This window comes from Macaca mulatta, chromosome 15 (assembly GCF_049350105.2).
Source record: "Macaca mulatta isolate MMU2019108-1 chromosome 15, T2T-MMU8v2.0, whole genome shotgun sequence".
Lineage (NCBI taxonomy): Eukaryota > Metazoa > Chordata > Mammalia > Primates > Cercopithecidae > Macaca > Macaca mulatta.
In genome coordinates this window covers 114,355,429-114,379,500 of record NC_133420.1, presented here as the reverse complement: position 1 = coordinate 114,379,500, position 24,072 = coordinate 114,355,429, and the positions used below count along the sequence as shown (strand labels likewise).

The 24,072-nt window shown below is 43.4% G+C and overlaps 1 protein-coding gene and 1 non-coding gene across 3 annotated transcripts in view; one reads left to right on the top strand and one right to left on the bottom strand.

Annotated features, from left to right (window-relative positions):
• The window catches only part of FRMD3 (FERM domain containing 3), a 295,333-nt gene that overhangs the window by 81,023 nt on the left and 190,238 nt on the right, over nucleotides 1-24,072 (top strand). The gene's annotated exons all lie outside the window — the stretch shown is intronic.
• Nucleotides 14,424-14,526, bottom strand: LOC114672926 (small nucleolar RNA U13). The gene has a single exon (XR_003723451.1). It is a non-coding gene; the product is annotated as a small nucleolar RNA U13 (small nucleolar RNA).

Here is a 24,072-nt window from a genome sequence, read left to right as displayed (position 1 = left end):
GAGATTCCTTTCTCAGAAATGTGTAGCAAAAAAGGTGCAACTGAAACCCGGGACTTTGGGCTCAGCGAGATTGTGGAACTCGGGTTCCTAGCCTTTCTGTTTACAGCAGAAATTTGAAACAAAACAGTTTTCCCACCCCGGTAGGCAGTCTTTGTTGCCAGAAGAAAAGCATCATGTCTTTTTGAGGTATTTGCCCTAAACCAAAATGCAAATTCTTAAAGAAGTAAAATGCAGAAAAACCTAACCCACCTCTACTGATGATGGTAATTTCCTAGACCGGAGTTCTGCTTCCCATGGGGATCCCTCGGTAATTACAGGGAAGGCCACTAAGGGCCAGATTGAATCCCAGAGTCCTGATAGCAATGCTTGTCTTCTCTTATTTTGTTCCTTTTTGTTTTCCCCTTGGACTGGACGCTCATGGTGCTCATGTTATGGGGTATTGATGAACCCAGGTGCTGCAGGAAGCAAGGCTGTCGGTGGATGTGAAAGGAGATGAGGAAATTCCAAGTGGTAACTATGTCTTGTTGGAAGTCCCAGAACAGTCTAAGTAGATGGGTCCTTGCAGGCACTTCCTGATTTATCTAAAGAGCCCAGTTGTGAGTTTTGTTGTTGATCAGTTTAAAGCTCATGATTAAGACTTTCTCAAATTAAAACAATTTTTTAAAATGAGTTGAATACAGCTCCAATTGATTAGATGGAAAATAAACAGTAGTTTCTATTACTTTCTTCCCTATCACCTACTGACTTTAAAGCTGAGAGATTTAATTTCAGTGCAGCGGAGGTAGCTGGCTGGCAGGGTATAGCATGTATACAGGTCCCATTGTTAGGTTCTTATATGATCTTTACATCACCTTTATTTCTGTGAGTTATGTGCAGATCTGCCCTCTCCAAGAAATTCAGGCATATTGAGAATGTAAATCGTACAGAAATTTGGAAAAATGAAAAACAAAAATCAAACAAAAAGGCCTGGTGTTTTTCTGTGCTTTGAAGAAGGATTTGTTGGAATCTGTGCTGGAGAAGGAGGACAGAGGAAGGAAAGAAGAGGGACTGGAGTTTTGTTATTTATTTACTTATTAACAAGAGAGAGAGTCTCACTATGTTGCCCCAAGCTGGTCTCAAACTCTGGGGCTCAAGTGACCCTCCTGCCTCGGCCTCCCAAAGTGCTGGGATTACAGGCATGAGCCACCGCACCTGGCTGAGACTGGAGTTCTGGGAAGAGCATTGGGACAGGAGTCAGGACACGGCTGTCGTGGACTTGCTGTGCACTCCTGGGGTCATGACAGTTTCCTCCTCTGTAAAATGTGGTTCATCTCTGTGTTGCCTTGTGAACTTCGCATGTTGTTGGTGAGACTGAATGGATGATGTGTATAAAATACAGAATGAAGGGCCAGTTCAGCTTAAAAGATTCCCTAGGGCCTGCTAGTTCCATCTCAAAGGAACCTCATTAAGCTGCTGCTGCTGCTTTTTTTGTTTTGTTTTGTTTTGTTTAAGACAGAGTTTCTCTCTGTTACCCAGGCAGGAGTACAGTGGTGCAATCTTGGCTCACTGCAACCTCAATCTCCTGGGTTCAAGCAATTCTCCTGCCTCAGCCTCCCGAGTAGCTGGGATTATAGGCGCACACCACCACGCCTGGCTAATTTTTTTATTTTTTAGTAGAGGTGGGGCTTTGCTACGTTGGCCAGGCTGGTCTCGGATTCCTGACCTCAAGTGATCCACCAACTTTGGCCTCCCAAAGTGCTAGGAATATAGGTGCGAGTCACTGTGCCCAGCCGGGAACCTCAATTATCTTTGACCAGTTTAAATGTCCAAGTGAGAGAGACCCTCTCACAGTGAATGAAAACCCACAACCCGGGAACGGGGTGTCTACCGGAAAGAGTTGTAGGTCATTAAATTGCCTCTCTGAGACAGATCATGGGTTTCGATCAGATTGTGGTATGTTTGGGGAGCTTGCTTCAACTTTTTGCATCTTCCCTCCTCAGGAAGTGCTAAGCCCTGTGATTCTGGACCTCTTGGGAGTGTGAGAGGATTTGCTGTTAGAACAAAGAGGGGTGATGGTGATCCTTAACATCCTCCACCATCTAATGGGGCACAGCATGAGCCAGAACCTAGCTGGCCCCCTTGGGACAGACTGCTGGTTCCTGAATCAGCAACTGTGACCATGGATTTGGGCTTATATCTGGAGGCGACTGCTGGTACCCATAGAGAATTTGGAAGGCAATGGATGAATGAGTCCTGTTTGATCAGGACACTACAGCCTCTGATCAGAACACACCGTTCTTTGCCAGCCCAGATAAAGAAGCTGTTAAATAATTCATAAGGCTTACTGCCAGCATTAACAATGGGAATGCTTCAATATGAAGTTGAAAGAGTGGTGGCTGCTCCTTGCAAGGTGATGGCAGGAAGTTTGATGGCCTTTGTTGCCAGTGAATAATGATCATTCATGCAGGGGGTGTGTACAGTTAGATTGGGTACTTGGACAGATATGCCGAGTGTCAGGGAAAAGCTCAGGAATCCTGAAATAAGAGGGATGGCAGCAGGGCTGGGAGGAACAGGAGGAAGAGGCTGAATCAATTCTTATGAGATGTGGGGACCGGGCAGAGGTGTCTACATGTCAGATGACATGTTCTCTCCTTCCTCTGCCTGGCAGAGGGTAAAAATTCAGATGACACGCTGGCCATCAATGGGCAAGGGCCCAGTTTCTTTATGGGGTGGGCAGCAGGTAAGCATTCTACCAGAGATGAGCTGCTTTGTCAATAATGTTGTGCTGATTCTGAATGTGGGGTGGGCAGAGCACTTTCTTTCTAGGCTGGAATGGATCTTCTTGGCAAGAGCAAAATGGTTGTTATTATTATTACTGATATGGTTTGGCTGTGTCCCCACCCAAATCTCATCTTGAATTGTAGTTCCCATCATCCCCACGTGTTGTGGGAGGGACCTGGTGGGAGGTAATTGAATCGTGGGGGCAGTTACCCCTATGCTACTGTTCTCATGATAGTGAGTGAGTTCTCATGAGATCTGATGGCTTTATGAGGGGCTTTCCACCCCTTTACTCATTCTTCTTTCTGCCGCTATGTGAAGAAGGATGTGTTTGCTTCCCCTTCTGCCATGATTGTAAGTTTCCTGAGGCCTCCCCAGTCCTGTGGAACTGTGAGTCAATTAAACCTCTTTCCTTTAAAAATTACCCCATCTCGCATATGTCTTTATTAGTAGCATGAGAATAGACGAATACAATCTTAATTATAATTATTATTTTGAGAGACAGGGAGGAACTACTTTATTGTTTTACCAACAAGGAATCCTGAATATTTCAGTGTGTAATGTTAACAACATCTTGAGCAGATAGAAAAATCCTCAGAGCAAAATGCTTGCTGACTGCCTCTGAGTCCCTCCATTCTGGTATTCTTACTTCCTTTCCTTCCCTTTGCTATCAGAGAATCCCCAGAACATCATGGTGCCATTTTTACATCCTTCTCATGCAATCTAGCAAGATTAGGGTATTTCTGTGGCTTGCCAACCACCAAGGAGACATGACCATGTGTTTGGATTATATAATACTGATAGATTATTATTATTTTGAGGATAATATTTTTAATGAAGTCAATTTTATGGCCATACATGCTGAAGTAGTGTTGTTTCCTATTGAGGGAAAACAAAAAATTATCATCCCTGTTTCTGAAACATAGGTGTGCCAGGATAGTTCATTGAGATATTAATGAATAAACATGTGGTCTTCTTCTATTCCCTATTTTCCTCTGTGATCTGATTAGGAAGGCAGCCAGAATTGCTGGAAGATGGAAGCTCTTCCTTTCTTCTGTGAAAGGTGAAGCTCTAGAAAGAGATGTCTCCAAGTGTTCCTGATGGATGGAAATAAGAGCCTTTGAGATGCAGAGGGGAGTAAGGGGAGGGAGATTCCAGGAACCTGGAAAGCGGTTACCATGGAAACAGTGTGCTAGGGATGTGGTGGTACCACGGAGGAGATGGCACCATGGTAATTCCACTGAGGATGGATCTAGGAATATGGACTCCCAGCCTTGCCACAGAGCATGGGACCCTAGAGGCATCAGAACAACTGGACCTGAGATGCCAGCTGGGAAAATGGGCATCTTAGCTGTAATCATTGAGGACTAGAGGGTAAGACCTCCTTGTTGTTTAGATGCTTCAGAGACCGCAGGACCTTGGCATAACCTTGGCCAAAGTACAGGGCGTGTATATGCATCAGTAATAACTGAGATCAAATTTCCTTCCAGCCCAGTGGTATGGGGGGACCAGAGCCAGATTTATATGGCAAAAATGAGAACTGTTGTATTTCTTGCATACCTGAATTTATCTGTTAAGTAGTCATGGATAGGCTTGTGGTTCACCTAATCTAACTTCCTTATTTCACAAATGAAGACAGAGAAACCCAGGACTGTGTAACTTTTTGAGGTTTTTTTTAACTTATCCAGGTCTCTTATTCAGGCTCTGTAAAATGAAGTGAATTGGCCAATAGTATTCCTAAGAGAATCTGAGAAATTGCTGCTGGGCATGGTGGCTTACTCCTGTAATTCCAGCACTTTGGGAGGCTGAGGTGGTTGGATAACTTGAGGTCAGAAGTTTGAGACCAGCCTGTCCAACATGGCGAAACCTGTCTCTACTAAAAATACAAAAATTAGCTGGACATGGTGGCAGGTGCCTGTAATCCCAGTTACTTGGGAGGCTGAGGCAGGAGAATTGCTTGAACTCTGGAGGCAGAGGTTGCAATGAGCTGAGATCGCGCCACTGCACTCCAGCCTGGATGACAGAGATTCCATCTCAAAAAAAAAAAAAAAAAAAAAAAGAGGAAATGGCTGAAGGAATTGAGATTTTTCCCACTTTTACATTCCTTTAAATTCCCTGAACACCACAAGGCCTTTTCATATGCTACTTTCTCTTGGAGCTCCCACCTCACACAAACCTGGTTCATCCTTTAGGACTCAGCCAAATGTCATCTTCCCTAGGAAGCCTTCCCTGATACCCTGTGTTTCCTCAAGACTGACACATCCTGGGTTTATCCCATGTGTTAATTTTCCATTGATTCTGTAGCAAATTGCCATAAACTTAGTGGCTTGAAACTTAGTGGGTCTCAGTGGGCTAAAAAATCGCAGTGTCAGTAGGGCTGTGTTCCTTCTGGAAGCTCTAGGGGAGAACCTCTTTTCTTGTCTTTTCCAGCTTCTAGAGGTGACTTGCATTCCTTGGCTTGTGGCCCCTTCCTCCATCTTCAAAGCCGGCATCTTCAAATATCTCTCTGACTGTGAACTCCTCTGCTCCCTTCTTCCACGTCTAAGGACCCTGTGATTACTTTGGGCCCATGTATGTGATCCATGGTAATCGGGTTAGTAACCTTAATCTCAGCTGCAACCTTCCTTGTCCCTTGGGCATTCATGAGTTCCAGGGATAAGGACATGGCCATCTCTGGGGCCATTGCTCTTCCCCTGACCCTATTGGTGCACTTGTCACACTGTGTGATAAGTGCCCCTCACCCTGGCTGTCCCTACCTCTACACTCCAAGAGCTCAGGGGCTGTGTTTGTTTCCTGCTGCCTCCCCAGAAATGTGTACAGATGTGTCAAACTAGAAGCTCTAAGATGATGGTGTGATCTGTATTGTATAATAAAGAGATTTAAATTAGTTACTAACATTTAAAAATTGGGATACTTTGCTTATATATTTTTAAGTGGGAGAATAAACAAACAAACAAACAAAAAAAACCCTAATAAAGTTACCCATGATGGGCAAGGGAAAAGCAGATGGAAAGGATGGAAATTAGTCTTTTCTGAATGTACCTTTTTGGTATATTTGACTTTGAAACCATGTACATGTTTTACATCATTATAAAACAAAGTTAAGTTAAAATGAGACAAAATGAAAATGGATCCCTTTTTCAATGAAAATAAAACATTCGCATTTTTAAATGAAAATTATGGAACTGGACACAGGACACAAAGGACCTTGCTCCGCTTGGCCCTGTACCCCCGACACATTAACTGCCTGAGACCTGTGGGCATTGGCATTAGGACCCAGGCTTGTAATAGGAACCCAGTAAATGTATGTGTTGAATAACTTGATGGTGAACTTAAAGTATAGTTGATGGATGGGTTAAATGGGGAGAGAGTTGAGAGCAGACGATGAGCTTGGGGAGAGGGATTAGTATTAGATTGGCAGAGAACATCTGGCCAGGTGGCATCAAGTATAATGTCAGGAGACGTGCTGTTTTAGCTGGCATCTTGAAAGCAGGGCCTGCCTTATGGGCAGGTGATTTATTTGGGAAGTGATTCCAGGAAGTCAGAGTGAAGGAGTGGGGAGACTGAGGCAGGGAAAGAGTAGAACTGAGGCAGGGAAGGAGTAAGGGTGCTGTTATGGACTAAATGTTCGTGTCCCCAGCAAACCGATATGTTGAAGTCATAACTCCTCAATGTGGAGCCTCTAAGGAAGGTTAAATGAGGTCCTGAGGGTGGGGCCCTGCCCGATGGAATTAGTGTCCGCATGAGAAGAGACACCAGAGAGCTTGTCCTCTTTCTCTTCCCCAGTGCACATGCACTGAGGCAAGGCTATGTGAGGACAGAGTGAGAAGGCAGCTGTCTGCAAGACAACCGAGGGCTCTCGCCAGGTCCCCATCCTGCCGGCTCTTTGACCCTGGACTCCTAGTCTCCAGAACTGTGAGAAAACAAATTTCTGCTGTTTGAGCCACCCAGTCTGTCGTATTTTGTTATGGCAGCCTGAGCCGACAAAGACAGATGCATGGTTGAGGTCACTGCTGTGGGCCATGGCAGTTCAACCCAGCTGACTTCTGAGGAGCCTTCAGAATTGTCAGCTCTGAGGCCAGGAGGCCAGGGCAGCGTTTGCCATCAGTTTCTCTCCCCTGTTGGTTGAGTGTGGGCCCTGAAAGTGTTCATTCTCCTGCACTTGTGAACTGTGCATGTGAACAGGCCTAGGCATCTCTCAGTAGCCTATGTGGTCTTGGGGACGCCCCTGGGGAGAACCGAGGCTGCGAGGTACATGTAAGATATTATCATCTTGAAGTGAGCTGAAACCTCCACACAATAGTCCACCCAGACATGGCTGAAATTAGGGGTGAGGCTGAGAGCATGTGAGTCATGGTACCAGACGTGTCTGCTTGTGGATACCTGCTCCGGTTGGGGAGTCAGAATTCAGGAGGCCCAGCGGTAGGAAGTTGGAAGTGAACAAACCAGCTCCTTGGTGAGACTTTAGGGCCAGGTCAAGTGGCCACAGCTCTAGGGAGTGTCGGTGGAGTTAACAGCCACACAGGCTCTTAAGTGATGGACAAATGGAATCTGTTGTTCTCCACAAGACTCAATTTCAGTTTTTCCTCTTTCTGCCTCTTGCATGATGTCACACAATCTTTTACTGTTGTTACTTATGAGTAAGATCAACTTCCAGGAGTTTTAATTTTTCTCTGTTTACTCTATTGGGTGGGTCCAGTTAATGAACAATAAAATAACTTGATGACAGGTGGCAGAAAGGTAGCCGAGTATAGCAAAATGTCTAGAAAAATAAACATATATTAAGCAAATGAGTAATTAATTCATAAGTAGAAAATGGTGCTTGGCCAACTGACTACCTTCTTATTTTGGGTATTCAGTTTTGCTTAATTTTTTTCTGCACCAAGTCCCTTTTTTCATTTAGTGTGTGTTTTTTGGCTGATGGAATTTCTGTATTTGATAAAAATGACCATTATACCCGTATCTTGATTTGGGTATTTTCTGATGACTTCCATCTGGCTGGATTTTGAGTTTGTAGATGTAGTCTTCTTGTTTTCTGAATCTCCTTGCTTTTCATTTCTGTGGATGTACACCTCTGCAGGGCATCCTTAGGACCAGTCCCCCTGTCACAGGCTTTGTAGCTGATGACGTGGAAGCAAGCTCATTTAGTGGAGGTTTTCTCTTTGGCTTTATGGTAGGTGTGATTAGACATGCAATACCCAGTACCATTGCAAGGGTCTTGAGCTGAGTGAATTTCTTGTCCCACTGATTTTAATCCTCATCGACCTTATTGATAGCAGATTTCAGATTGTTTTGTCTCATCCCTCTCAGTCATGGTATGTGATCAGACAGATATACCTGTCAATGGACTCTTTGGCCAGATCCTGGGGTTACAGTAACTTTACTTAATGCTTGTAGAAATCTCTATTCTTTGGCTTCAGTGGTTACTGACCATCCCCAAGCTATAGCCTTGTATCCAGCTAATGCATGTTAGAATGAAGGTGAGCGAAGCCCCGGTCCATTTTCATTCTTGGAAAAGCCACTTATCATCTATTAATCAGTAGTACGAGTGGTGTCTTTCTTCTGGGAAGGACCTTAAAAATCCACTTTGATGTTTTCATTTTAATAGACAAGGAGCCAGTGGCCACGGGGCTCAAGCAACTTGACAGAATTCACTTGAGCCAAGCCCTGGTTCGGACTCCAGGTGACCCACCTCCACCTCCACTGTTTTTTTTTTTGAGAGGTAATATGCTCATTTTATTTTTTTCATGGTTGCTTATTTTACTTACTTTTTGAGCTTTATTGAGGTATACTTGAGGAATAAAAATTATATATGTTTGAAGTGTACAGTGTGATGTTTTGATATATGTATACATGGTGAAGTGATTATCACAATAAAGATAACATACTCATCACCTCACGTAGTTACAATTTTTTGTGGTGAGAACACTCAAGATCAGGTCTTAGGAAATTTCAAGAATACAGTTAGCCCTCCTGTATCCGTGGGTTCTGCATCTGTGGAGTCAACCAACCATGGATAAAAAATACTCAGAAAAAAATTGCGTTTGTGGTGAACAGTACAGACTTTTTTTCTTGTCATTATTTCCTAAACAATACCGTATAACAACTATTTACATAGCATTTACATTGTATTAAGCACTATAAGGAATCTAGAGATGCTTTAAAGTCTGTGTGAGGATGTCCACAAATTATATGAAAATACTATGCCATCCTATGTCAGGTACATGAACATTCATGGATCTTGGTATCCACAGGATCCACCCCCACTGTTGATCTGAAGGACGGGACATCACGGGGTCAATGAGGGTGTGTGTGACATTGAGAAGAACCACTTTCTTTTACCCTTAATTTGCTCTTCATCTTCCTTTCTTTTCTTCATCTTTTTCACCAGTTAAGTCCAAGAATGCTATACAGCCTAAAGCAGCCACTCATGTATAGTATTGATATTTCTGAGTAGTTGAACTTCAGACTAGCACTGGATGGTTCTCTCTGTATGCGAGAACCCATCCTGAGTTTTTATAAAGCATGTATGTGTGTCAACAATCTGAATTAGTTTATATAAGAGGTTGGGCAATATTGTAAGTAGGTGTTTGTCTTTATTGCCCAGATGAAACTAATAAACCTCTTTATGGGATAGTGTCATGCCTTGAGTTTTATAGCACCTTCCTTTTAACAAACTCAGTGTTTCATTCTTTAGGCTTATTGTATCTCTTAGCTTGCACTGTTTTTATTAATTTTTTTTTGAGACAGGATCTTACTGTGATGCCCAGGCTGGAGTGTGGTGGCATGATCACAGCCCACTGCAGCCTCGACCTTCTGGGTCCAACCAATCCTCCCATCTCAGCCTCTCGAGTAGCTGGGACTACAGGCATATGCCACCATGCCCAGCTAATTTTTGTATTTTTTGTAGAGACAGGGTCTTGCCATTTTGCCCAGGCTGGTCTCAAACTCCTGAGCTCAGGTGATGTGCCCACCTTGGCCTCCCAAAGTGCTGGGATTACAGGTGTGAGCCACTGTGCCCGGCCTGTATTGTTTTAAGTTATGCTTATTCCTTTTAAAATTCAGGATTTGTTAAGCATTTAAAACAAATTCATAAATTAAAACCTCATTGAGATACCATTTACCACGTAGTTTGATGAACATAACACATGGCGCATTACGTTGGCAAAGGGGGTGGGGAAAAAGATGCTCTTATAAATGTCTGGTGGGAGTTAAATTGTGTAACTTCTATTACACTTTTGTAATAGCTACTAAAATATGTTATTTCTATCTACCTCTCTCTGTCTGACTCAACAGTTCCATTTCTAGGGTTTTGTGTTGTGGATATTCTTGAACATTGTGAAATGTATACAGGGAGTCTTCACAGTAGCACCATTTGTTTCAAACGATTTGAAACAACCTCTTCATAAACAGGATAGGCTAAATCAAGCACGGCACAACAATACAATGGATGCGGCCATTAAAAAGAACAAGGCAGCTCATACGCATCAATATAAAAAGGTCTATGAACTATACTATCGAATGAAAATAGCAAGGTGCTACCATTTCTATTAAAAAGAGGACAAAATATTAATATATTCATGGTTGCTTGTCTGCGTGGAATATTTCTGGATATAGACATAAGAATTATATTGGTTACTTATGGGGAGGTTACTGGGTGGCTTGTGGGTGAAGGCAGGATGAGGCTTACTTTCCATGGTCAACCTTTTTGTATGTGTTGCATACAGCATTCAAAAATTCTAATTTAAAGTTTATTTTAGAAAAATGCACCCACGTATGCGAGTGATTTCCAAATTCCTCCTTCAATAATTTTAATGATTATGGAACACACTGAACATCTTTTTTATTATTCTAGCTGTGAACTCTGTCTGCTGTGTACATGCATATACATAATCATATGCAATATTTAAATTTATACTCCTTTATATGTCAGTTGGGTGGTGAGTAAAAGAAAAATATATTTTTATCGGCAAACTTGATGTTGAGGTTTCTGATATAGTCAGAGATAGTTGCTTATCTCAACATTATAATGGTAAGTTTTTAAAAAACAACTATTTAAAACACCCTTATGTATATATATATATATTAGTTTGTTTTCATGCTGCTGATAAAGACATATCCAAGACCGGGAAGAAAAAGAGGTTTAATTGGGCTTATAGTTCCACATGGCTGGGGAGGCCTCAGAATCATTGCAGGAGGCAAAAGGCACTTCTTACATGGCGGTGGCAAGAGAAAAAAGGAGGAAGAAGCAAAAGTGGCAACCCGTGATAAGCCCATCAGAGCTTGTGAGACTTAATTCACTATCATGAGAATAGCACCTGAAAGAGCAGCCCGTGTGATTCAATTACATCCCCCTGGGTACCTTCCACAACATGTGGGAATTCTGGGAGATACAATTCAAATTGAGATTTGGGAGGGGACACAGCCAAACCATATCAATATACAATTTAAAAACATGTCACGTCACATATTGCTTAGGGATATGTGGCTATGTAGTAAAAGCATAAAGAAGTGCACAGACCTAATACACATTAATTCAGTGGGGTCAAGGTGGGAAGAAATAGTATATGGAATTCAAGAGGGATGGGTACATGATGATTTATTGCATTTTTCTTTATATCTTCTTGCATACTTCAAATATCACATAATTAAAAAGTAAGTGTTACTAACTTGTCAGATACAGGCAGACTTCTTTTAACAAACTCGGTGTTTCATTCTTTAGGCTTCTTATATCTCTTAGCTTGCATTGTTTTTATTAATTTTTTTTTTGAGACAGGATCTTACTGTGATGCCTAAGCTGGAGTGTGGTGGTATGATAAAAAGATGCAGAAATAATATAGGCATCAATGATCTGTATTTTCCTTGTTCTCTGTCATATTACACCAGTACCTAAAACAGAGTCTGACAGAGGGTGGACCCTAAAAATGTTTGCAAAGATGAATAAACAGGCATAAAAGCCCTGCAAGCTACTGAAGTGGTGGCTGGTGGGTTGTGTGATGTTCTAGTGTGCCGTCTTGTGTAATGGGACCCCAGGAGAAGAAGGGGACATACCTGATAATGTCTACAACCTTTCTGATGGGTAAGAAAAAAGAACCTGGGAACTTCTCAATAACCAGAAATAAAGATGAAATATAGAGATGTGATTGGGTCCATAATAAAATTCAGATGCTACCTGTACTCCAGAATACATTGTTTGCAAAAGGCCTTTTCATGGCTCTCAGTGAAACTGGTATTTTGTCTTCATACATCACACTCAATGGCCCCCTTTGTGAATATATTTGGTTAAGATGGCTCATGTGGGTGTAACTCTTGATTCCCCTTAGCAATGCTGTTGCTGCCTTTCATGTATCTGTGCCCAGCCAAGAGCCAGGTTGTATGGGAGTGATTGGAATGACTGGCATTTACTGCTGCCCACTGGCAGTGGTAGAATAAATCACCTTTGTGTCTTAGGATAGCCATCAGCCATTCGGTTTCTATATTTGTTTAATATTTAGACATAGAATGAAAGGAGTGTGGGAAAATAATTAACATTGTAATCCTACAATAGCTACAAAAGATGTACTAATATGTAGTGACAAGAAATGAATAATATGCTATTGTTGTTAGTTACCCCACCATATTTAGCAAGCTAGAGCAGTGCTGTCGAATAAAATTATAACATGAGCCACATATGTAATTTAACATTTTCTTGTAACTACATTAAGACATTAAAAGAGCCAGGCAAGGTGGCTCATGCCTGTAATCCCAGCACTTTGGGAGGCCGAGGCAGGCAGATCACGAGGTCAGGAGATGGAGACGATCCTGGCTAACAAGGTGAAACCCGTCTCTATAAAAATACAAAAAATTAGCTGGGCGCTGTGGCGGGCGCCTCAGTCCCAGCTATTCGGGAGGCTGAGGCAGGAGAATGGCGTGAACCCAGGAGGCGGAGCTTGCAGTGAGCCGAGATCGCGCCACTGCACTCCAGCCTGGGTGACAGAGCGAGACTCCATCTCAAAAAAAAAAAAGAAAGAAAGAAAAGAAAGAAAGAAATTAAAACAAACAGGAAGCAGGTGGAAATTAATTTGAATTAACCCAATCTAAAAAATTTTCATTTTAATACATAACCAATGTTAAAAAATTATGAATGAGATTTTGTATTCTTTTTATCTGGACTAAGTCTTTGAAATCCTGTGCATACTTTATATCTTCAGTAGGATGCTAAATTTTCATTAGAAATATTTGATCTGTATCTAGATTTTACAACATTTACAGTTAAAAAAGTAGATTAACATATCCCATATCCAAACTATTCCATTGTATGTGATAGTGGCTACCCTATTGGACAGGGAAGAGTTAGAACTTATTCATAAATTTCCAAGTTAGATTTTTTAAAATGATTCTGAGCATGTTTGTCAGTATGCTTTTGAGGAGGTATAATAAAGAGTAGACATAGTCTTGCGCTTGAGAACCTTATAAACTAATATAACAAATGTATATCTTTTTTTTTTTTTTTTTTTTTTTTTTTTTGAGACGGAGTCTTGCTCTGTCACCCAGGCTGGAGTGCAGTGGCCGGATCTCAGCTCACTGCAAGCTCCGCCTCCCGGGTTTACGCCATTCTCTTGCCTCAGCCTCCTGAGTAGCTGGGACTACAGGCGCCCGCCACCGCGCCCGGCTAGTTTTTTTTTTTTTTTTTTTTGTATTTTTAGTAGAGACGGGGTTTCACCGTGTTAGCCAGGATGGTCTCGATCTCCTGACCTCATGATCCGCCCGCCTTGGCCTCCCAAAGTGCTGGGATTACAGGCTTGAGCCACCGCGCCCGGCCACAAATGTATATCTTGCACTGTGTGAAGTTAGTTTTTTGAATGAGTGTTTCAGCCCTTTTGATGGACTTAATTTTGAGAACTCAAATTAAGATCTGAGATTTAAGGTGATAAAATTTTAGGCCAGGTGCAGTGGTTCACGCCTGTAATCCCAGCACTTTGGGAGTGTGAGGCAGGCAGATCACTTGAGGCCAGGAGTTTGAGACCAGCCTGATCAACATGGGGGAATCCCGTGTCTACTAAACAATACAAACATTTACCAGGTGTGGTGATGCATGCCAGTAATCCCAGCTACTCAAGAGGCTGAGGCACGAGAATCGCTGGAACCTGAGAGGCGGAGGCTACAGTGAGCCGAGACTGCACCATTGCACTCCAGCCTGGGCGACAGGGTGAGACTGTCTCAAAAAAAAAAGGCAATAAAAATTTGGATAATTCTTTCACAAGTATTCTTAAACTCTGGTTAAAAGATCTAAGAAGTTGGCCGGGCGCAGTGGCTCACGCCTGTAATCCCAGCACTTTGGGAGGCCAAGGCCGGCGGATCACGAGGTCAGGAGATTGAGACCATCTTGGCTAACACGGTGAAACCCCGTCTCTACTAAAAGTACAAAAAAAATTAGCCTTTTGCGGTGACGGGCGCTTGTGGTCCCAGCTACTCGGGAGGCTGAGGCAGGAGAATGGCGTGAACTTGAGAGGCGGAGGCTGCAGTGAGCCGAGACTGCACCATTGCACTCCAGCCTGAGTGACAGAACGAGACTCTGTCTGAGGAAAAAAATCTCAAGCATCAGTTCATACGGGGATGAGTAATTTAATTACTTAACATAAACCAGGAGGATTTGAAATGAGGCCAACTAATTTTTTTCTTTTTTACGTCAGATGATGCTGTGCCGACGTTGTAACAAGGTTTGAGGGAGGCACACCTCACACATGGGCTTGAGCACCCAATCACCATGCTCGTGAACTACAAAGGGATCGGGCCAACTCATTCTGAGTATAGATTTGGTTCCAGATTTTTGACAGCTCGTATATCACTCAGGAGGATATCAATAGTGTGTACATATGGAGCGTCTATCGCATCAAAGATTGAGTTAGCTAGAAGAGAACTGCTGGGGGAAGGCCACAGTTATTTGCTCCCCCATCAGCGTGGCTGCTGGAAAGTTCTAAGAGTCCAGAAGAGGGGGCAAGAATTGATAGCCTGCCAGTCTCCCTCTGTTGATATCTTGTTAAGAGGAATCAAGTCCTGGCACTTGGGGTTTTTATAGGAAATGGAATTAGTCCTTCCTCTTAAACTCACAAACAACCAAGAATCTACTGGGGATCCTTGACAGTTATGAATAATTTACAGAAGTCTATTATGAACTATTAAATTATTAAATAGTTATTAGTTATAATAGTTATCAATTGTTAAATGGTTAGATTATTAATAGTTGTTAATAATTCATAAGCGGTTTTACTTATTAAAGAGAGAGGCAGAGAAGCGACCAAGATCTGATTTGAGTGCTCTTGGCTGGGACTGGTCCTCTGGCCAGCTCATTTTGAGGGGATGAGGGGATAATACTCTTCTCGCCTCTCCCCTGACAGCTCCCACTTCACTTTCTTGCCTGCTCATACCTTCAACCTGATGTCACAGCACGTGCTGTAAGAAACTCGCCACGGGTATTCCGTGAAAAATTCATACCAGCATCCCTGTCAGGCTATTTGGCCCCGGGCTAAACTGCAGCGTGGCAGTGTCACTCTGCACAGTGTTTTGCAATCACCTGGGTAGGTATCACTGCTCCCCTTTAAAATAAAGACAGTATGGGAGGGACTAGTCAGTACTTCCGTGTGTGTGTGTGTGTGTGTGTGTGTGTGTGTGAGATATGTATTTGTGTGTTTGTGTGGAGTGGGGCAGTTTAGCATTTCTATCTATTGCTCTTTTTTTTTTTTTTTTTTTTTAAATTTACCTGCTCCCAGCACTGATATCGATTGCTCTGAAAAGAAGTTAAAAAACTACCTTTTCTAATAAGTACATGTGTATTATGGAAAATACAATCTAACCTCATTTAATGCTGCACCTCAGCGTAATCACTGAAGTAGCATATTTCCCTCCAGTGTTTAAAAACTCTTTGTGAAAAACTCTTTATGAAAAAGTTCCACTGACGTGGCTGAAAAAAAGGTGTATTTTGTTTTTGTCATAAAAATAAATTGCTGGTGATTTAGGGAACTGGTGTTCGTTGCTCTCGGGTTAAAGGTGATTTTGCCGTGGATTGCTGATGCCTCAGGGCACCTATACATACTTCACATTTGGGGACTTATTAAACGGACATCCATTAAAGCCTCATTTCCAGATTTTATCCATTCAGAAAGATCACCCTTCCTCCAATTTGGAAGAGTGTGTTTCTCACACTGCTCCGACTTTGAGTTACTCCATCAGTGCAGGCACTCAGGTGTCCCTGCAGCTGCTCTGGCACTTGGCTGGCAGCATGGTATTTTTCTAGAGAGTTTAACAGTTTTGTTTCCCCTGCCCAGCCTCTGTGGTTGCCCATCAGTACCTGGTGTGAGTGGCAAGGAGACTCCAGCCCTGCCATCTTCCTGGAGTCAGAGTCTTCCCTTTCCAGGGAGCTGAGGGTCTTTGTTCCAGGCTGCCACGTGGGGACTCTGCTATTCCAAAGAGGAGGAGGAAGAAGGCTGATAATAGGCATTTCGCCTTTCACTGCCTTTTGGGCAACAGTCTTGGAATGAAAACACTAAAAACAGATGTAAAAACTGAGGGTGACAGTTGGGATCTCATTAGCTTAGTGGCTGTCACAATACATCCAGGAAAGAGGCTTGTGTGCACGCGGCTGTGTCTGAGAAGCTGGAACTGCATGTGTGTGTGTGTGTGTGTGTGTCTGTGTGTGTGTGTGTGTCTATGTCTGTGTGTGTGTGTCTATGTGTGTGCCTGTGTGTGTGTGTGTCTGTGTGTGTGTGTCTATGTGTGTGTGTGTGTCTGTGTGTGTCTGTGTGTGTCTATGTGTGTGCGTGTGTGTGTGTCTATGTGTGTGTGTCTATGTGTGTGTGTGTGTGTCTGTGTGTGTCTATGTGTGTGCGTGTGTGTGTGTCTATGTGTGTCTGTGTGTGTGTCTATGTGTGTATGTGTGTGTGTCTATGTGTGTGTGTCTATGTGTGTGTGTATGTATGTGTGTGTATGTGTGTGTGTATGTATGTGTGTGTGTGTCTATGTGTGTGTGTCTATGTGTGTATGTGTGTGTGTCTATGTGTGTATGTGTGTGTGTGTCTGTGTGTGTGTGTGTGTCTATGTGTGTGTATGTATGTGTGTGTGTGTCTCTGTGTATGTGTGTGTGTATGTGTGTGTCTATGTGTGTGTGCACACGCATGGGTACACACACACGCATCCCTGTCCTCCTGGAGGTGGGGCAGGCATTTCAGGCTTTGCCATATAATTTTCTTGCTTAAGCTTTAAAAAACTGTCAGTTGGGTGGTAGCAGGCTTGGTTATTTTTCTTTATGGGTGCTTCTGTAAATATCTTTAAATTTCAGCTTAGGCTTTCTAGAGGGGCATTCAATATGAAGAATAAACAGATTATGGCTTTGTCTTTAAAATAAAAAGTTATTGAGGCATGAAATGCACCCAGTAAAGTGCCTCAAGTGCACTCTCTTAATTGAACAGCTGGATCAAGATGATAGTATTTCCATACACTACGGGGTACAGTGCCTCAATTTGATCATTTTGAAAATACATGAGTTTCCAGTCTTCACATACTGCCCTTCCTTACCCTCAGTCCAACTTTCAACTCCTGAATCTTCATAGGTGCTTCTGGGATCAAGATAACCAACCTTGTCCCTCACTTGGTTATAATGTCCAATCAACAAATGTGAGTCTAGAGCTGAGATGCCTCTGCATCTGTTTTCGCCTCTGGCAAAGCTGGGCTTGGCAAACTGTGCAATGCCGCAGACATCAGAAGGGCCTGCGCAGGGGTGCCTCTGTGGCCCGAAGGTTCTCAGAGTGGGAGCCAGAGACCTGGGTTCTGGACCCAGCTCTGTCACTAGCCTGCAGAAACTTCACTGTGATTTCTGAAGTCCTGTCCTCTAATTTGATGGCATTATGATTCTGGTGAAAATATGGCTCTTCGTGTAAATACAATAAACCCATGACCTCAGGGTTCAACCAGGAAGCTTATGTGATCCCAGGACCAGACCAGATGTCCTTCCTCTAAAATATATTTTACAGCTGTTCACTGGCCTCATTCTGTCTTCCTGGGGGCAGTGGCCAGGCCTCTCAGCAGACCAGATGGAAGCTTGTAGAGCTGTTCATGAGTTCTGTGTTAGGTTTTGAAAATTGTAAAATGTGGATAATAACATTATTTTCTCCATGGGGCTGTTGGTGTGACATACTGGAGTCTGGACTGGTGGGGGCAATCATTTTAATTTGGTGGTCCTCTCTTGCCTTCCTTTGTTGTTAAATATTTTGAATATCATCCCTAGCCCCTGAGAGCTTCCAGTGAAACCCCTAGGACATCCCCTCCATGAATGCTGTTTTCCTTCCTGATCTCCATGCCCTCTGCAATGGCTCAGCAAGCTGTCCACTTTCAAACACAGCAAGTTACATAAAGATAAGACCCCCAACGACCATTTAGCTACATCACAGTGAGCTGAGCAAGGCCACAGGCTGAAGGAGGCCTGGGAATTCGAAATGAGGTGGTTGTCTGCGTGTGCTCTGCCTTGACTTCTTCCAGTCGTACCAACAAAGCTGAAAAGAATTCGAAGAGGTAACTGTTGTTCACTGCTCTCCCCATGGCTGCCAAGGTAATTTGGAATTCGTGGAGTCTAGAGGCTTTGGAGGTTTGGATAACTTAAGTCATCTTAACAAAAGCACAGTGAAAGTTTGAAAATCAGATCTGCTTTCAAGCATTTTTTCCCCCTCTCTGTGATCTTACAGAGGGGAATGGAGAGTGGCTCACAGGCCTTGATTTTCCTGAGTAATTGTTTCTCTTCTGAGATACAGTGGAGCTTTGGAAACTGAGCTGGTGCTGACTTGCTACCTGTATTGGCCACCCCTGGAAGAACTGCAGATGCACCTCCATTTTCCCTCCCCACCTTGCCAAGGCTACCGCTTGCCTGGTGCCACCTGAGGACTTACAGCTGCTCTGCTGGGTTAGGCTCTGCTGCCAAGGAACTATATTCAACCTCAGCAGCAGGGTAGTCCTCACGGAATCATGGCTGTCTGATGCCATCATACGGTTGGGATGGGCCATATGTGCTGTTGCTCTTCACCTCTGTGCAGATAGGGCCAGGAGTGAGACAGTAGGGAGTGGTGGGGACTGTGGCAGAGGTGGGTATGCCCCTCATCAAATATTATAATATTTTGTAGTAGGTAATATACTGTTTCTTAGAGAAGTGTATTTAAGAATACCTATAGGAAGATTAGAAAGGCATGAAGGATGCAGCGGGAGAAATAACGTTGAAATTGGACTTTCACACACTGAAGGACAAACTTTAGGTACTCAAACTAACAAAGAAAAGAAGAGAAGCAAAACAGATCTGCATCTGGCATGGTATTTAGTTTGGGGCATGGAGCACTTGCGACTTCCAGGAGAGTCTTAAGAGAAAAAGACACATTTATGGAGCACCTATTATGTGCCAGATAATGCATTGGCATTTTAGTAAGTATTATCTCATTTAATTCTCACAGCAATCCTGTGACGTGGGTCTCTTACTCTTATTTTTTTAAATTAAGAAACTTGGTCACAATGAGGACAAATATTTCATCTGGGGTGACTCAGCCAGAACATGGTGGTGTTAGGATTTGACATCCTGACTTCTGTCTTTTAGTTCAGGAGCTCCTGCCCTGTGCTGGAAAATTGATTGCTGGATTTTCTGGCCCCTGTGCCCTCCCTGGTCTCCTCCATTGCTGATGGTAACAAGTGCCCTCCCTGGTCCTGTCTGCCTGCTCTGGGCTGACCCTTGACCTCCTGTGTTCCAGGCTGTCATCGGTGGCCAGGGTTGCTGCCAATTCTGACTGCAGGTCCCCTCACTGCCCCCATGACAGAGCTCACCTGAGCCATCACAGTGCCGTGGGCCTGTGACTGGCCCGCATCTAGCCTGGCTCCTCTGAAAGGTCTGATTGCCTATTGTGTTGCCTCGAGGTTTGGATTTATCTCTGGTTGGTGCTGGCTAGGGCCTCTGCCCGCAACAGGGCCACACTGGATAGGAGGGTGGTTTCTCTGCTGTCATTGCAGGAGCTCCTCAAAGATGGTGACTTAGAAATCCTGATCTGGCCAAGCGCGGTGGCTCACGCCTGTAATCCCAGAACTTTGAGGCTGAGGCGGGCGGATCACAAGGTCAGGAGTTTGAGACCAGCCTAGCCAACATGGTGAAACCCCGTCTCTACTAAAAATACAAAAAATTAGCTGGTCATGGTGGCGGGTGCCTGTAATCCCAGCTACTCTGGAGGCTGAGGCAGGAGAATCGCTTGAACCCAGGAGGCAGAGGTTGCAGTGAGCCAAGATCACACCACTGCAGTCCAGCCTGGTGACAAGGCAAGACTCTGTCTCAAACAAAACAAAACAAAACAAAACAAAAACCCTGATCTGCTGTCTGTGAGGAGGAGGGCTTTGAGGTTGATGAGTGGTGTGGGAGGAAGGTGTAATTCATTGTTGAGAGTTGCATTGTCTTCTCATTTCATATATACTCGATTATAAATAAATTAGAACATTTCGAATCTGTAAATTTAGCACCCCATACTCAAGTGCCCCAGAAACACTTTCATATGTGCAGAGTAAAGGAAGAACAATTGGTGTAAAGTACAAGAAAAAGACTTTCCTACTTGGCAAATCTTTTCTACTTGGCAAATCTCATCTTTTCTTCGGTGTGGACGTCGCAGCAGACAGACGTTTTCATTTTCAAGTGTCAGTTACAGTTTCGTTTGGAGATCTGTTAGTTAGGGTTACCCAGAGGCCGCTGTGTGGCATGGAGGCCGCTGTGTGGCATGAAGGCCGCTGTGTGGCATGAAGGCCGCTGGGCTCTGGCAGAAGGGCTGCTGGAATCGGATCTCACACACTCTGTCTCCTGGCAAGCTCGAGGCCGGGGGCTGCCTGGCTGTTCTTTCTTGCTGGTGTGCTCCATACACACGATACAGATATGGCTCAGGTTGGCCCTAGTGACCATGTTCTAGTGGAAGGGACCTGTGTTTTTGTCTTCCCTCTGCCACTGAATAGTTGTGTACTCTTGGGACAAGTGACTTACCTCTCTGAGCTGCAGTTCTCATATTTGTGGAATAAGGAACATAATGTCATTCTGAAGATTAAATGAGATAATATCTGAAGAGAGCTCCTTGTGAACTCTGAAATGCTATGAAGTGCTGGCTACTGCACATAGCAATCCCTCACCACAGACTCTTGGGCTTTGGTTTGGGTGTTTATTCCAAATTGTGAAGTAGGTAGAGTGAGTTCTGTTCTCACTCCTTTTCTTGTGTCAAGTAGCCTTTTCACTTACAAGCTTGCTTGTCTCAGAAAAGCAATTCCTCAAAGTGCAAACATTCCTAATCCTCAAACACTCCTTAAATCTTTCATCAAACTCAATTGTCCTTTCTCTTCGTGTCTGTTTTCCTAAATCCACACCTGTGCTTAGCTATGTATGATTAGACAAGATCATAATACACTTATTTGCAAGGATAAATAAGGAGGCATCCTTCCTAAGTATATTTGCTTTAACTCCTAAGAATAGGAGAAAGCCAGTTTTGCTAGATGAATGAATTTAAAATGTGAGCTGTCACGCCGCTGAGACTAGAGTGTGATGGGAAAAAGAGAGGCCCCTTCTGCTGCCCTTTGGAGCATATCTTCTGGATGCTATGCCTCTGGTGTGGCTGCTATCAGCCAGCAGTATCTTCTTTATTTATTTATTTATTTATTTATTTTTGAGATAAGATCTAGCTCTGTCACCCAGGCTGGAGTGCAGTGGTGTGATCTCGGCTCACTGCAACCTCCGCCTCCTGGGTTCAAGCACCTGCCACCACACCCAGCTAATTTGTGTATTTTTAGTAGAGATGGGGTTTCGCCATGTTGGCTAGGCTGGTCTTGAACTCCTGGCTTCAAGTGATCCAACCTCCTTGGCCTCCCAAAGTGTTGGGATTACAGGCGTGAGCCACTGTGCTCGGCCTTATTAATTTGTATCTAATAAATTTTATATAGGATTTGAGTTGGCTAATAGGTAGTGCTGAATAAAGTCTTAAGAAATAATGCAAAGTAAGAATAAGGGTAAATAAAAGTAAATGAAATGTTGAGACTGTGGGAAAGAGCTGACTGCAGGTGTTCGGGCTGTATGACTTGGCATAGTTGTTGCAGGATCATGCATTTGGCTTTGAACTTCCTGGAAGCAACTTGGAAAGGGAAATGTAATTTATCCATGAGAGAGAAAATCCATCAGTTCCCGTGGAAGACAAGGATTTCTCAGTCTTAACTCCAACTTGGGACTGCACAAGAAAATAGGTGATGAAATCAACAGCAGCCTCAACAGCAGCTTACAGCAAAAGCAGAAGCAAATGTTTAGCCTGTTGTTGCTTTTCAAATTCTTGCTTAGAGCTGAGGGCATAGGACCTCTAGAACTTGGTGTTAGTGGTAGCCTGGTAGGTAATCACTTTGGGTCAATGTGATTCAAGTACACGGCATTCTGTGGCCGTTTTGGTTCTGTTTTGGGACAGGGAGAACTAACTTCACTTCTGCAGAGCCAAAGGAAACATGATTTTTGAAGGAAACTCCGAAGATAGCACACATGCTTTCTATTTTGCCTGGAAAGATTTGAAGAGGAGGAGACTTAGCTTATTCCTGGCAGGAATTTTCCAAGGCAATCTGGGCAGCCCCGACTGTCTGAGATAATCACCAGCCATTACTAGGGATGTGGGAACCAAGCCAGACCTAAGCTTGGTTTTATGTGTAAAAATGGCCACTTTGGGAAAGGGCGGGGTCACGGAGGTCGTTGGCTGGTCAGGAGGCGCTTGGCTGGGCCTGGCTCTGAGCCCAGGTCTAGCCCCCATCTCCCATGTGAACAGGTCTAATGGCCCTGCTTCTGGGTCTCCCTGTCTTGCACTGGAGTCATGCTTGTAATCAGAGGCCCACTGTGGCTGCAGTTGCCTGTTCACAATGTTGAAGGAACATCATCAGCACTAAGTGTGAAGTAGATTTTTTTTTCTGTGCATTAATTGTAGCATTTGAGCATGTTAAAAAGTAAGCAAAAATAAAAGAAATATAATTGTAGTGACTGAATGACCCTTGTTTATTCTGGAAACAATAAATGCAAATATTGAAAAAAAAATTAAAAAGAGCACAGTGGTCTTCTTCCATGGTTTTGAAAAATATCTAGGGTTTCCTGCTTGCCAAAGAAACATACTCTCACCACAATGAGATGCCATCTCATACCAGTTGGAATGGCAATCATTGAAAAGTCAGAAAACAACAGGTGCTGGAGAGTATGTGGAGAAATAGAAATGCTTTTACACTGTTGATGAGAGTGTAAACTAGTCCAACCATTGTTGGGGACAGTGTGGTGATTCCTCGAGGATCTGGAACTGGAGATACCATTTGACCCAGCGATCCCATTACTGGGAATATACTCAAAGCATTATAAATCATGCTGCTATAAAGACATGTGCACGTATGTTTATTGCAACACTATTCACAATAGCAAAGACTTGGAACCAACCCAAATGTTCATCAATGATAGACTGGATTAAGAAAATGTGGCACATACACACCATGGGATACTATGCAGCCATAAAAAAGGATGAGTTCATGTCCTTTGTAGGGACATGGATGAAGCTGGAAACCATCATTCTGAGCAAACTATCACAAAGACAGAAAATCAAACACTGTATGTTCTCACTCATGGGTGGGAATTGAACAATGAGAACACTTGGACGCAGGGTGGGGAACATGACATACTGGGGCCTGTCATGAGGTGGGAGCCTGGGGGAGGGATAGCATTAGGAGAAATACCTAATGTAAATGATGAGTTAATGGGTGCAGCACACCAACATGGCACATGTATACATATGTAACAAACCTTCACATTGTGCACATGTACCATAGAACTTAAAGTATGTATATAAAAAAAGAATCATACTCTCACCAGACACAATACAAAAAAGTGAAAGATAATAAGAATCATTCATGATTCCATCATACAGTGATATTCACTGCTAATATTTCCTTCCACTATTTCTATATTTATATCTATGCATACACGTCTAAGGCCATATATATTTTTATATTGATATCCATAGCTCCATAGATCAATGAGAAGTTTAGTATGAACATCAAGACATGTCCCAGAAGTCTTTTTATGACTGCTGAAGATGTTCAGTTTAGAAGGAATATTAAAGCATTTGGAAAAAGTGGCAATGTGAAGGGAACAGAATGAGATGGGAAGGAGAAGGGGAGATGAAAGGGAGGTAACTCACACGGGATGTATGTGGACTCTGTGTGAGGGACTGTGCTGCGGTTTCACCCTGCACACTGTGATTTCTGTTACCCCGAGAGGTGGTCTGG